Source organism: Lathyrus oleraceus, chromosome 7 (genome assembly GCF_024323335.1).
Source record: "Lathyrus oleraceus cultivar Zhongwan6 chromosome 7, CAAS_Psat_ZW6_1.0, whole genome shotgun sequence".
Lineage (NCBI taxonomy): Eukaryota > Viridiplantae > Streptophyta > Magnoliopsida > Fabales > Fabaceae > Lathyrus > Lathyrus oleraceus.
In genome coordinates, this window is record NC_066585.1 from 137,580,963 (window position 1) to 137,592,250 (window position 11,288).

Consider the following 11,288-nt stretch of genomic DNA (forward strand, 5'->3'; position numbering starts at 1 on the left):
TCAATCACTCTCAGCTCTCACAAATATTTTCAGACAACAAGCATATGAGAAAGATAGAGAGAAAGAAAAATCCTTACAAAATGTCGCAGTGGTGGCGGTGTAGGACGTGCAAACGCTGGCCTCCAGGTAATCACTCTTGGGATTTTTTAGGGTTTCTTCTCAGATTTTCGCCTCCAGCTCTCTGTTGTTCTCTAGGGTTTTTTCGTCCCTTATTGATTTCTCCCTTTTTATAATCCCATTGCTAGGGTTTGGATGAGATCAAAAGAGTATGGAATTGGAAGTGCTTTCTTTTTTGTGCTGCTCTGTTGTCTATCCCATTTTGGTGTTTGCTCTGAAAAAGGTAACATGTACCTTGTACTTCTTCTGTGAAAATGTTTCATTTTGTTGCTTGTGAATTTTTACCATCTTACCGAGTTGTTGTGATTTTACTGCAGTGAATTTTCTTGCAACTTTGAGGCTTCTGTTAACAACACTCAACCTTGCAAGAGTAGCTTGTTTCTCCATGTGAAAACTTCACTGTTGGTAAGAAACAAATTCACCACTGTAACTCACTTGAATATATGTTTTCTCTTTTTTGGAATTGGACTGATTTTGGTGTGTTGTTGCATGCTGCAGGACATGGTTGTTGGTGATGCTGCAGAAGGCATTGCCTTGGTTCATGTTGCACCTTGCATTGGTTTTGTTGGCAAGATTGAACCAATGTATTGAATTGGTCTTGCTGCAGGGTATGGATTTGTCAATTGCTGGTTTCTATCAATGTACGTTGTGCACAGCTAGTTCCAGTTGTGGTTTGACTCTCCTCATATGATGCAGGTAAGGCCAAAGTTAAGCTGGAAATAGCCAGGGTTTGGAGGTGGTTGTGGAGTTCTCCATTTGGCAAGAAAAAAAAGTCCAATGAGGTAAGTGTACATGCTATTGGCTGCTGCATTGACTCAAGCCAAGGTTTGTGATGCTTGCTGCAGCCTTGTATTGTAGCAGGTCAAGCTGGACTTAGTTAGGCTACTGCTTGGTCGAAGTTTTGATGGCTTAAATTAAAGTTTTCATGTGTTGTTTGCTGCAGGATTGATACCAGTTGAGCTGGTCAAAACCAAATGCCATGTAGTTAGCAGCCTATGCATCCTTGGTCTATTTCTGTTCAAGACCCTATGGTAATATACTGATTTTACAGGCCAATGTCATGTATGTTTGATCTTGCCAATCCACTGCCTGGTATGGCCTCATTTGGATCACTGCAGTCATGATATGGTGTTGTACAGGACCAAGGTTTTGATGTTGTATACCTGCTATTTTGGCCATGATTTGCATGAATCTACAGGATGATGACAGGGTTATGGCTGCTGCAGGACCACGATTGCAGGATGCTTGCCAAGGTGAATTCAGTGCCAAATACACATGAGTTGTCTTGTCCAAATAACCACTGTAAGTGCAACATATGATCATGTGATTGTGGTGTCTTGTTTGTGGTGAATGCAAGGCCTGGTGGTAGGGTGAGGGTTGGCCTTCTTGTTTGCTGAATTGGTTTTGGTTTGCATTGTGTGTAATGAATAGCTAGTTCAACCTATGGCTTGGCATGCTTCACGGATAAAAATGGTTGTGTCTTTCAACTGATCCAAGAAAAACAAAGCATTTTGGCACTCATGCTGTAGAATAAATGCCAAGTTTTGACTTGGATTCCCTGGTGTGATATGGATTTGAATGTCATTCTGTCATTGATTCTTTCCAATATTAATGTTGCTCTAGGCCTAGCATTGACTTGCTTGTTATTTATGCAGAATTGTCATTGCAACATGCTGGTGTAAGTCTGAGCATGGTATTGGTCTATCTTTGCTTGAGTGCTTTTGCAACATAGCAATGTTGGTTGCAAATCATCTCATTTGGCATGTGTACCTATTATGGCATTGCAACAGCAAGAACTGGCTTAGGATGACTTGGATACCATGATATGATGAATCTAGAGTGGTGTACAGCTCCAAACTCCAACTTGGCTAATGTCCCTGCAGCAGGTAAGACGTTCCTTGGTTTTGCTTATTGAACAACTGAGTTTGTCATGAGTGTTGGCTGTTGTAGTAGTAGGATATTCATGTAAAAAAAAAAAAACCTTGGTTGTCATACCTTGCAGCATCTCTGAACTGGTTTTATAAGGCTATTGTACCTTGATGCTTTAACTGTAGCTGGTGCATTATAGCCTGACTATTGGTATGGCTTGTTGATAGTTTTTGACATGTCATGACTGAGTTTGGTTATGCTGGATTATTTCTGCAGGGAGGTGTCATGCTTGCAGCAGCAGGATTGGTATACACTGCGTTTGTGACTGCAGGCTTATGGTCTGCTGTACAAGCTGCAGGGTGTTGGTTTATGGGCATAAACATGATGTGTGGATTTTGCATTGGCAACAGCAGCAAGCAAGGCAGGACAATGTTCATGCGCCTGCAGCCATGGTGAGATTTTCCATCTTGCTGAGTTTTGGATTCAGTCAGGCTTCAATGTGCGCTTCAAGGTATCTCAGGTCATGTTTATGTGATTGCAGGACATGTTTGGCCAGATGGAATTAGGGTTGGAAGTGCAGCAACACATATGACATGGTGGACATGAAATTGAACATGAGTCAAATTACTTAAAAATGAAGAAACCAAACAAAAGTATATCAAATCAAAACCTTTGGATGAAGCATCAAGGCCAAATGGGTTAGATTAGGTTTTTGATGGTCAAGAAATGGGGAGGTTGACTTTGGTCAAAGTTGACCAAAAAGTCAACTGTTGACCAAAAAGTCAACTATTGACCAAAGTCAACAATAGGCCAAAACTTCATTTTTTTTTGTATTTTCTTTGTAAATGGAATTCAATGGACAATTATGGGTGAATTTAGGGTTTAATGAAATTGGGTTGACTTTGGTCAAAGTTGACCAAAAAGTCAACTGTTGACCAAAGTCAACAGTTGGTCAAAAATGCCAAATTTTGTATTTTTTGTATGGACTCATATGTACTGGTTTAAACATGGACGAAATAAATTGAAATGGATTAACAAATGGTTTGAAGTTGGTTCCCAAATTGTTTTTGCCTTATGACTTGAATGACTTGACTGATAATGAACAGAACCATGAGATGAGACCATGAGGTTAGGGTTTTGATATAGTATCCATGAACCAATAACATGACTAGCAAGTGGCTTGAAACACAAGAAGCTTGGTTGTTCAGATGACCCAGACCATAGATGTATTAACAATCAAATGAATAGCACCAATGACTTTGGACCAAGACCAATCCAAGCATAAAAACATAAAAAATCCAGGACCAAAATCGTGGTATGACAGTTGCCCCTATTTAAGCGTCTTCAACTAGAGAATATGAAGCAGGATATTCTTCATATGATCATAGTGGGAGATGGTTAAATACTAAGAAGACCCGGATTTTGATCCTGAATCCCTATGAAATAATTAACAATGCCTGTCAGAATCGGCAAAGAAGCAATCTCGAAAGAAGAGTCCGTCTGGTACGGTGAAAATCGGCCTGAGTACCGAAACAGAAAGTTGACCTGGATACCAAAATAAATGGTAACGCAGGAATACCCATGGCCTGAACGCCACACATTAGTCTGAACACTAAGCATCGGAATATGAGAGTATCAATGTTGGTCTGATCACCGGAAATCTGGTCTGAACACCACTTCGATCTGGAAATCGTAAAACTGGCCTGAATGCCACAAGTACTCCGACTTGATCGTCGGAAACTTCTTCGATCTGAAAATTGGAAACTGGCCTGGATGCCACTTCGGTCTGGATACCGGAAACTGGCCTGAATGCCACAAGTTGCATCGACCTGAATGTCGGAAACTTCTTCGATCTGAAAATCGGAAAAACTGGCCTGAATGCCACTTCGGTCTGGATACCGGAAACTGGCCTGAATGCCACAAGTTACATCGACCTGAATGTCGGAAACTTCTTCGATCTGAAAATCGGAAACTGGCCTGAATGCCACTTCGGTCTGAATACCGGAAACTGGCCTGAATGCCACAAGTTGCATTGACCTGAACGTCGGAAACTTCTTTGATCTGAAAATCGGAAACTGGCCTGAATGCCACTTCGGTCTGGATACCGGAAAAAACTTCATGCCTGTCAGCATCGGTAGAAATAGGGAAAGATAATAGAGGCGGCGCATGGGCCAATGACACTTGCTGGGGATAAAAAGTCATGAACAACCTTCAGTCTGAGCACTGGAAACAAACTTCTGGCTTGTCACTTGGGATACCGAGAATGTTTTATGTTTACATGCGTATGTTTGAATTTTTCAATGGCGTAATGCTCCATGAAAATGGAAATGCTACGCGATTTGGGAGGATGCAATGCAATATGATTCTGCAATGCAATAGATAAAATGACCTATAATCTTTCTCCATAAAAAAATGACTTTCCAAGCAAAACTAGTTTAATAACTCAACATTAAAGTTGTTTGTTATGTCATCTAGAGTAACGTTTCTCTTAGAATCATTTTCATATGATAAACATTGTAGGAGATAGGGTCTAGGGTCCCCAGTTTTGATCAGATGAATTCCTCTGGTCAATCACCATCAACCAACTTGCGAACTTGCAATTCTCTTGACTTTTAGGACTCATGGAGGATCATATATGCATAAGATGATGAACTTTGAAGTATCCCTTGAAATATTTGATCAATTGTTGAAGAAGCTTGGTGAAGAAGTTACATAAGATACCCAGATGAACTAGGGTTTCCACTGCAAACCAATTCCAAACTCTTGATGAATTCTTAACCAAAATAATATGTGAGGCTCATGGGGACTCACATATGATGTCTAAAGCCATTGTAGACCAATCTTTTTTGAGCTCTTAGCAATGAGGGTCTTAAACCCTAGATATGAACTTGATAGATCAAAGGTGATCATGTGCCCTTCCTACAAAAGAGTTAGACAAATGCAAAGACATATTTTTGGTATTTTGGTTAGTAAATGATAAAATACAAGGTATGATACAACCACATGGTGCTTGGTGATCTCTCCCAATACAAACCCACTGAATGAGGGGTAAGGAGGATGCCAATGTATGATCCCAATGCTAATGCATATGATGAGGTAGCATGAGGGATCTTAGGGTCAAAATTGGGGTCTTACAACTGCCCCTATTTAAGGACGTTCTGACTGAGGAGATGAAGGTTAAAATCTTCGTATCGACTCAGTAGAATGGGCTTAAATAACAACATATATAAATAAATTTTGGTCCCTAAGAGACCTCATGATGCATATGCTATGAATGTTAAAATAAATCTCTGTGGGGAAATGTTGCCACAAAGGAAAAGAATTCAGAGAGACTGAAAGTCCACAAGAGCGTAATGTATTCCGTAAGGAAAACTAACTAGGGAGACAAAGACTCTGGGAGGATAAAAGGTTATGCGTAGGCCAGGCTACGACTTAAAAACTGTTGGGGGGCATGAGGGGTTTCCATGAAAAACAATAGAAAGACTCAGCCGGGGAGGTACAAAGATCATCTACAGGGGGACACGGGTAGATCAGAGCAAAACTAAAATACTCGAACTAAGAAGGAACAACGATTCCACTAAGGAAATACACACTCAAACTCGATTGGGGAAGAAAAGATCTTCAACACAGGAGGAGCAGAAATATATTATCCACTACCGGTTACTGGGTACGGGGATAACAAAATCTGATAGGGAGGACATCCATTACCAATTAGGGTAAACATATCAAGGATGACTCACTGAGGGCTGCCCGGAGGTGTATTCATTACCGGTTACTGAGTAAGAATAGACTTGCTGGGGAAAAGCTGAAAATAGGATTTACAACTACCGTTTACTGGGAAGAAGACCACAAAGAAGAGAATATCCATCATTGGTTAAAGTGAACATATTAAGGATAGACTAAAAGGAAAGAAAATCCGTCATCGGTTAAGATGAACATATCAAGGATAGACTTGCCTGGGGATGCTAAGGAGGATATCCATCACCGGTTAGGATGAGCATATCAAGGATAAACTGCCCGAGCAAAAAAGGCAGGAATTACATCTATTGAATGCTGGATAGAATACCAAAAAGAGAATATCCGTCATCAGTTAGGATGAACATATCAAGGATAGACTCCAAGGGAATAATAGGGATTACATCTATCAGTTATTGGATAGAAAACCAAAAAGAGAATATCCGTCACCTGTTAGGATGAACATATCAAGGATAAACTCTCTGGGGAAAAACAGGATTTACAACTACCGGTTACTGGGCAAAAGACTGCAAAGAGAAGGGAACCTGTCATCGGTTAGGATGAACATATCAAGGATTAACTCTCTGGGGAATAAAATCGGGATTACAACTACCTTTTTACTAGGTAGAATACCAAAAAGAGAATATCCGTCATCGGTTAGGATGAACATATCAAGGATAAACTCAAAGCCGGGGAAGAAAAATATCTGTCATCGGTTAGGATGAACATATCAACGATATTCTTCCGGGGAAACGTGAAAACGAATCCGATGGGGAGAAAAGGGGTTACTTTTTCCGGGTATTGGGCAAGAAGTAACAAATTGTAGACTAAGAAGAATACTACCAGTTACTGGGTAATAAACTCTCAGGGGACCAAAAACATCTATCTAGGTAAGATCTAGAAAGAAACTGTCAATCAAGATTCAACCCAAATGAGGATATAACTCAAGGGGAGTGGTTCCATCTAGATAATCAACTAGGGAGGAAGCTGAAATAATAATCATCCACGAGGAAATAACTCAGTGGGGAAAGGAGAAAGGTTAAAGTCTTTCTGCTTAGGGGGCTGACACTCTATAATTGAAGGAGGACAGACACACCGAACCTGTATGAGGATAAAGTACCACCATAGTAGAGGATACAAATCACAAGAATGAATCACCAGGTGCAATGATGCAATAATGAATTTATATGAGTGTATATGTATATGTATATGTATATGTAATGATTATGCTGACAAAACGATCATAAAGGATACAAAAAATGTTGCTGATTTGAATCATCAATACCATTCTCGGCCAATTCACAAAAGAGGGAAACAACTATTGGAGAAAAGACCAAACATCTCAAAGGCTCAACCCTAGCTGGGTAAGAAGGGAGGAGATCTGCTGAGGAAACTGCTATCAACTCTACGGAGAATTTTAGGTTGACACCAAATCAAATGGGAGACAACCCTGTAGGGGATAAACACAAATAGCTGCTCAGAAACTAGGAGGAAACTCTGATTGGGGACAAATCTGATGGTGACTTGTGGGGAAAGCAAAGTTCTGCCGAAACCTGTTGCAATGAAGTGCCTACAACCCGAGGGGGCACAATAATAAACTCAGCTGGAGAAGATGAACAACTCAGTTGGGGAAATTAACAAACATCGGATGCTAACACTGTTGGGGATGAAAGACAGGAAACATGCCAACTGCTTAGGGAGAACCAATACTGTTCCATATTTAGGGCTTACCGCTTTTCAAACCGCTGTTGATATTCCTTTTAATGAAATCGATTGCTTAAAATTAACGCTTTTATATATTTAAGAAAATATGATTTTGATTAAAATTTAATTAAAAAAAAAAATGATCATAATAAAATTTAAATCTATTTGGCTGAATTAAACAAGAGTAGAAACAATTGGATAAAAGCTCAACTTTATTTAATAGAATGGTAGTCTGTAAATGATAAGACTCCATAGATCTTTACAAAATTTGAAAAATGGTAATTTACATGGAAAAGGGCTACATTGAATACAATGATCACTAATCCTTCTACCAACTCTTGATATCCACTGTGCTCTTGGCCGCTACTGGGGATTAGAATCCGACAATGTGCTCAAGAAAGTCTTCAAGACTGAAGATCAGCAGGATGCAATTACTTTCCATAATCCCTAATTTTGCATAAATTGCCCCAAGGTGAGGTACTCAATCTATCGGGATAAACTTTTCTGTTTTAAGTCTCTAACTTTTGCCTGGATCGCTCTTTCAGGTTTTCAATCCATCGAGACGCTCATTTTTGCCTAAGTCGCCCTTTCGGGTTTTCAACTTAGTGAGTTGTTTTTTTCCTTTTAGGCAAAGTATTTCTTGATTGCATCTGCGTTCACAGGACGCGTGAAGTCTTCACCATCCATAGTTGTAAGAATCAAAGCACCGCCTGATATGGCTCTCTTAACAACATATGAGCCTTCATAATTAGGAGTCCATTTTCCCCTAGAATCTGGTTTGAAAGATAAAATCTTCTTGATTACAAGGTCACCTTCTCTAAACACACGAGGCTTGACCTTCTTATCAAAAACTTTCTTCATTCTCTGCTGATACAACTGACCATGACACATGGCAGTCAACCTATTCTCTTCAATCAAATTCAGCTGGTCAAATCTGGCCTGACAACATTCAGCTTCAGTCAACTTGGCTTCCATCAAGACACGCAATGATACGATCTCAACCTCTATGGGGAGCACAACTTCCATACCATAAACAAGAGAGAAAAGGGTTGCCCTTGTTGAAGTGAGGATGAATGTACGATACCCATGCAAAGCAAATGGGAGCATCTCATGCCAATCCTTATACGTTACAACCATCTTATGAATGATCCTTATGATGTTCTTGTTTGTAGCTTCAACAACCCCATTCATCTTAGGTCTGTAGGGGGGATAATTATTATGTGCAATCTTGAAGTCTTTACAAAGAGCTTCCACCATATTATTATTCAAGTTCGATCCATTATCAGTAATAATCTTATTTGGAACACCATAACGACATATAATCTGATTCTTAATAAACCTTACAACAACTTTCTTGGTTACATTTGCGTATGATGCCTCTTCAACCCACTTTGTGAAGTAGTCAATAGCCACCAAAATGAAACAATGTATGTTCGAAGCTTTGGGCTCAATCATGCCAATCATGTCAATTCCCCACATGGAGAAGGGCCATGGGGAAGAAATGATGTTCAACAGTATTAGAGGAACATGAATCTTATCCGCATATATTTGACACTTGTGGCATTTCTTCACAAACTTGCAATAGTCAGATTCTATTGTCAGCCAATAGTAACCTGCTCGCAACATCTTCTTTGCCATTGCATGTCCATTGGAATGAGTACCAAAGGAACCTTCATGGACTTTAGTCATCAATAGGTCTGCTTCGTGTCTATCCACGCATCTGAGCAGAACCATATCGAAATTTCTCTTGTAAAGCACATCACCATTCAGGTAGAAGTTTCCGACTAATCTTCTCAAAGTCTTCTTATCTTTCAAAGATGCCCCATATGGGTAAATCTGACTTTGGAGGAAACATTTGATATCAAAATACCACAACTTCTCATCTTTGATTTCTTCAACAGAAAACACATGAGCTGGCCTATCAAGACGCGTCACAATCAGGTTGGGAACTTCATTCTAATACTTCACCATAATCAATGACGCCAACGTTGCAAGAGCATCTTCCATCCGGTTTTCATCTCGAGGGATATGATGAAACTCAACCTTTGTAAATAAAGTTGAAATCCTCCTCGCATAATCTTTATATGGTATCAAACCGGGTTGATTCGTCTCCCATTCACCTTTGATTTGATTCACAATCAAAACTGAATCTCCATAGACGTCTAAGTATTTGATTCTGAGATCAATGGCCTCTTCGAGCCCCATAATGCAAGCTTCATACTCTGCCATATTATTTGTACACTTGAAAGTTACTCTAGCTGTAAACGGGAAATGCGTGCCTTGAGGAGTAATGATTACTGCCCCAATGCCATTACCATGTTGATTAACAACTCCATCAAATACCATGCCCCAACGGGAACCAGGTTCTGGCCCTTCTTCAAGCAATGGTTCATCACAATCTTTCACTTTCAAGTACAAGAATTCTTCATCAGGAAAATCATACTGCACTGACTGATAATCTTCAATCGGTTGGTGAGCCAAATGGTCAACCAAAACACTACCTTTGATAGCTTTCTGAGATCGGTATTCAATATCATACTCTGATAAAAACATCTTCCAACGGGCAATCCTCCCAGTTAAAGCAGGCTTCTCAAAAATGTACTTGATTGGATCCATTTTGGATATCAACCAAGTTGTATGATTCAAAATATATTAACGTAGACGCTTAGCAGCCCAAGCCAATGTGCAACAAGTCTTCTCAAGCGTAGAGTACCGAGTCTCACAATCGGTGAATTTCTTACTAAGGTATTAAATAGCATATTCTTTCTTTCCAGTCTCATCTTGCTGACCTAAAACACAACCCATACTCTCTTCAAGCACAGTTAAATACATGATCAATGGTCTTCCTTCAACAGGCGGAGGCAGAATCGGAGGCTCAAGAAAATTCTCTTTGATACTTTCAAAAGCTTTCTGGCAGTCTGCGGTCAAATCACAAGAATGATCTTTCTGAAGAAGCTTGAATATAGGCACACATGTGCCAGTCATGTGTGAAATGAATTTTGAGATATAATTCAAGCGGCCGAGAAAACCTTTGACTTGCTTCTCAGTTTTGGGCACATGCATCTCTTGTATTTCTTTGACCTTGGCAGGATCAACTTCAATACCTTTCTCATTGACAATAAAGCCCAACAACTTACCAGAACGAACACCAAATGTACACCTTTTGGGATTCAAGCGGAGTTTATACTTCCTTAAACGCTGGAATATCTTCAACAAATGCTCAACATGTTCCTCTTCATCAATGGATTTAGCAATCATATCATCAACATAGACTTCGATCTCTTTATGCATCATATCATGAAAAAGAGTAGTCATTGCTCTTTGGTAAGTTGCACCAGCATTCTTTAGACCTAAAGGCATCACTCTATAACAAAATATTCCCCAGGGTGTAATGAATGTGGTCTTCTCCATATCCTCGGGTGCCATCTTGATCTGATTATATCCGGAAAATCCGTCCATAAATGAAAAGACTTTGAATTTAGTTGTATTGTCTACCAACATATTAATGTATGGCAGAGGGAAATCATCTTTTGGACTGGCTTTATTCAAATCTCTATAATCAACACACATGCGGACCTTTCCATCCTTCTTCGGAACAAACACAATATTGGCCACCCATTGCGGATACTCAGCAGTCACAAGTAAACCGACATCAATCTGCTTTTGCATTTCTTCTTTGATCTTTACTGCCATATCAGGATGAGTTCTCCTCAACTTCTGCTTGAATGGCGTGCATTCCGGCTTCAATGGAAATCTATGCTCCACAATCTCAGAATCCAACCCAGGCATGTCTTGATAGGACCAAGCAAACACGTCTGAGTACTCTTGGAGAAGATCAATTAACCCCTTCTTAACATCTGGAC

At 39.9% G+C, this 11,288-nt stretch overlaps 1 long non-coding RNA gene across 1 annotated transcript; it reads left to right on the top strand.

Annotated features, from left to right (window-relative positions):
- The first annotated feature begins 233 nt into the window (after nt 1-233).
- On the top strand, nt 234-633 carry LOC127103849 (uncharacterized). Its single transcript, XR_007794800.1, has 3 exons — nt 234-340; nt 435-522; nt 616-633. It is a non-coding gene; the product is annotated as an uncharacterized LOC127103849 (long non-coding RNA).
- The last annotated feature ends 10,655 nt before the right edge of the window (nt 634-11,288 follow it).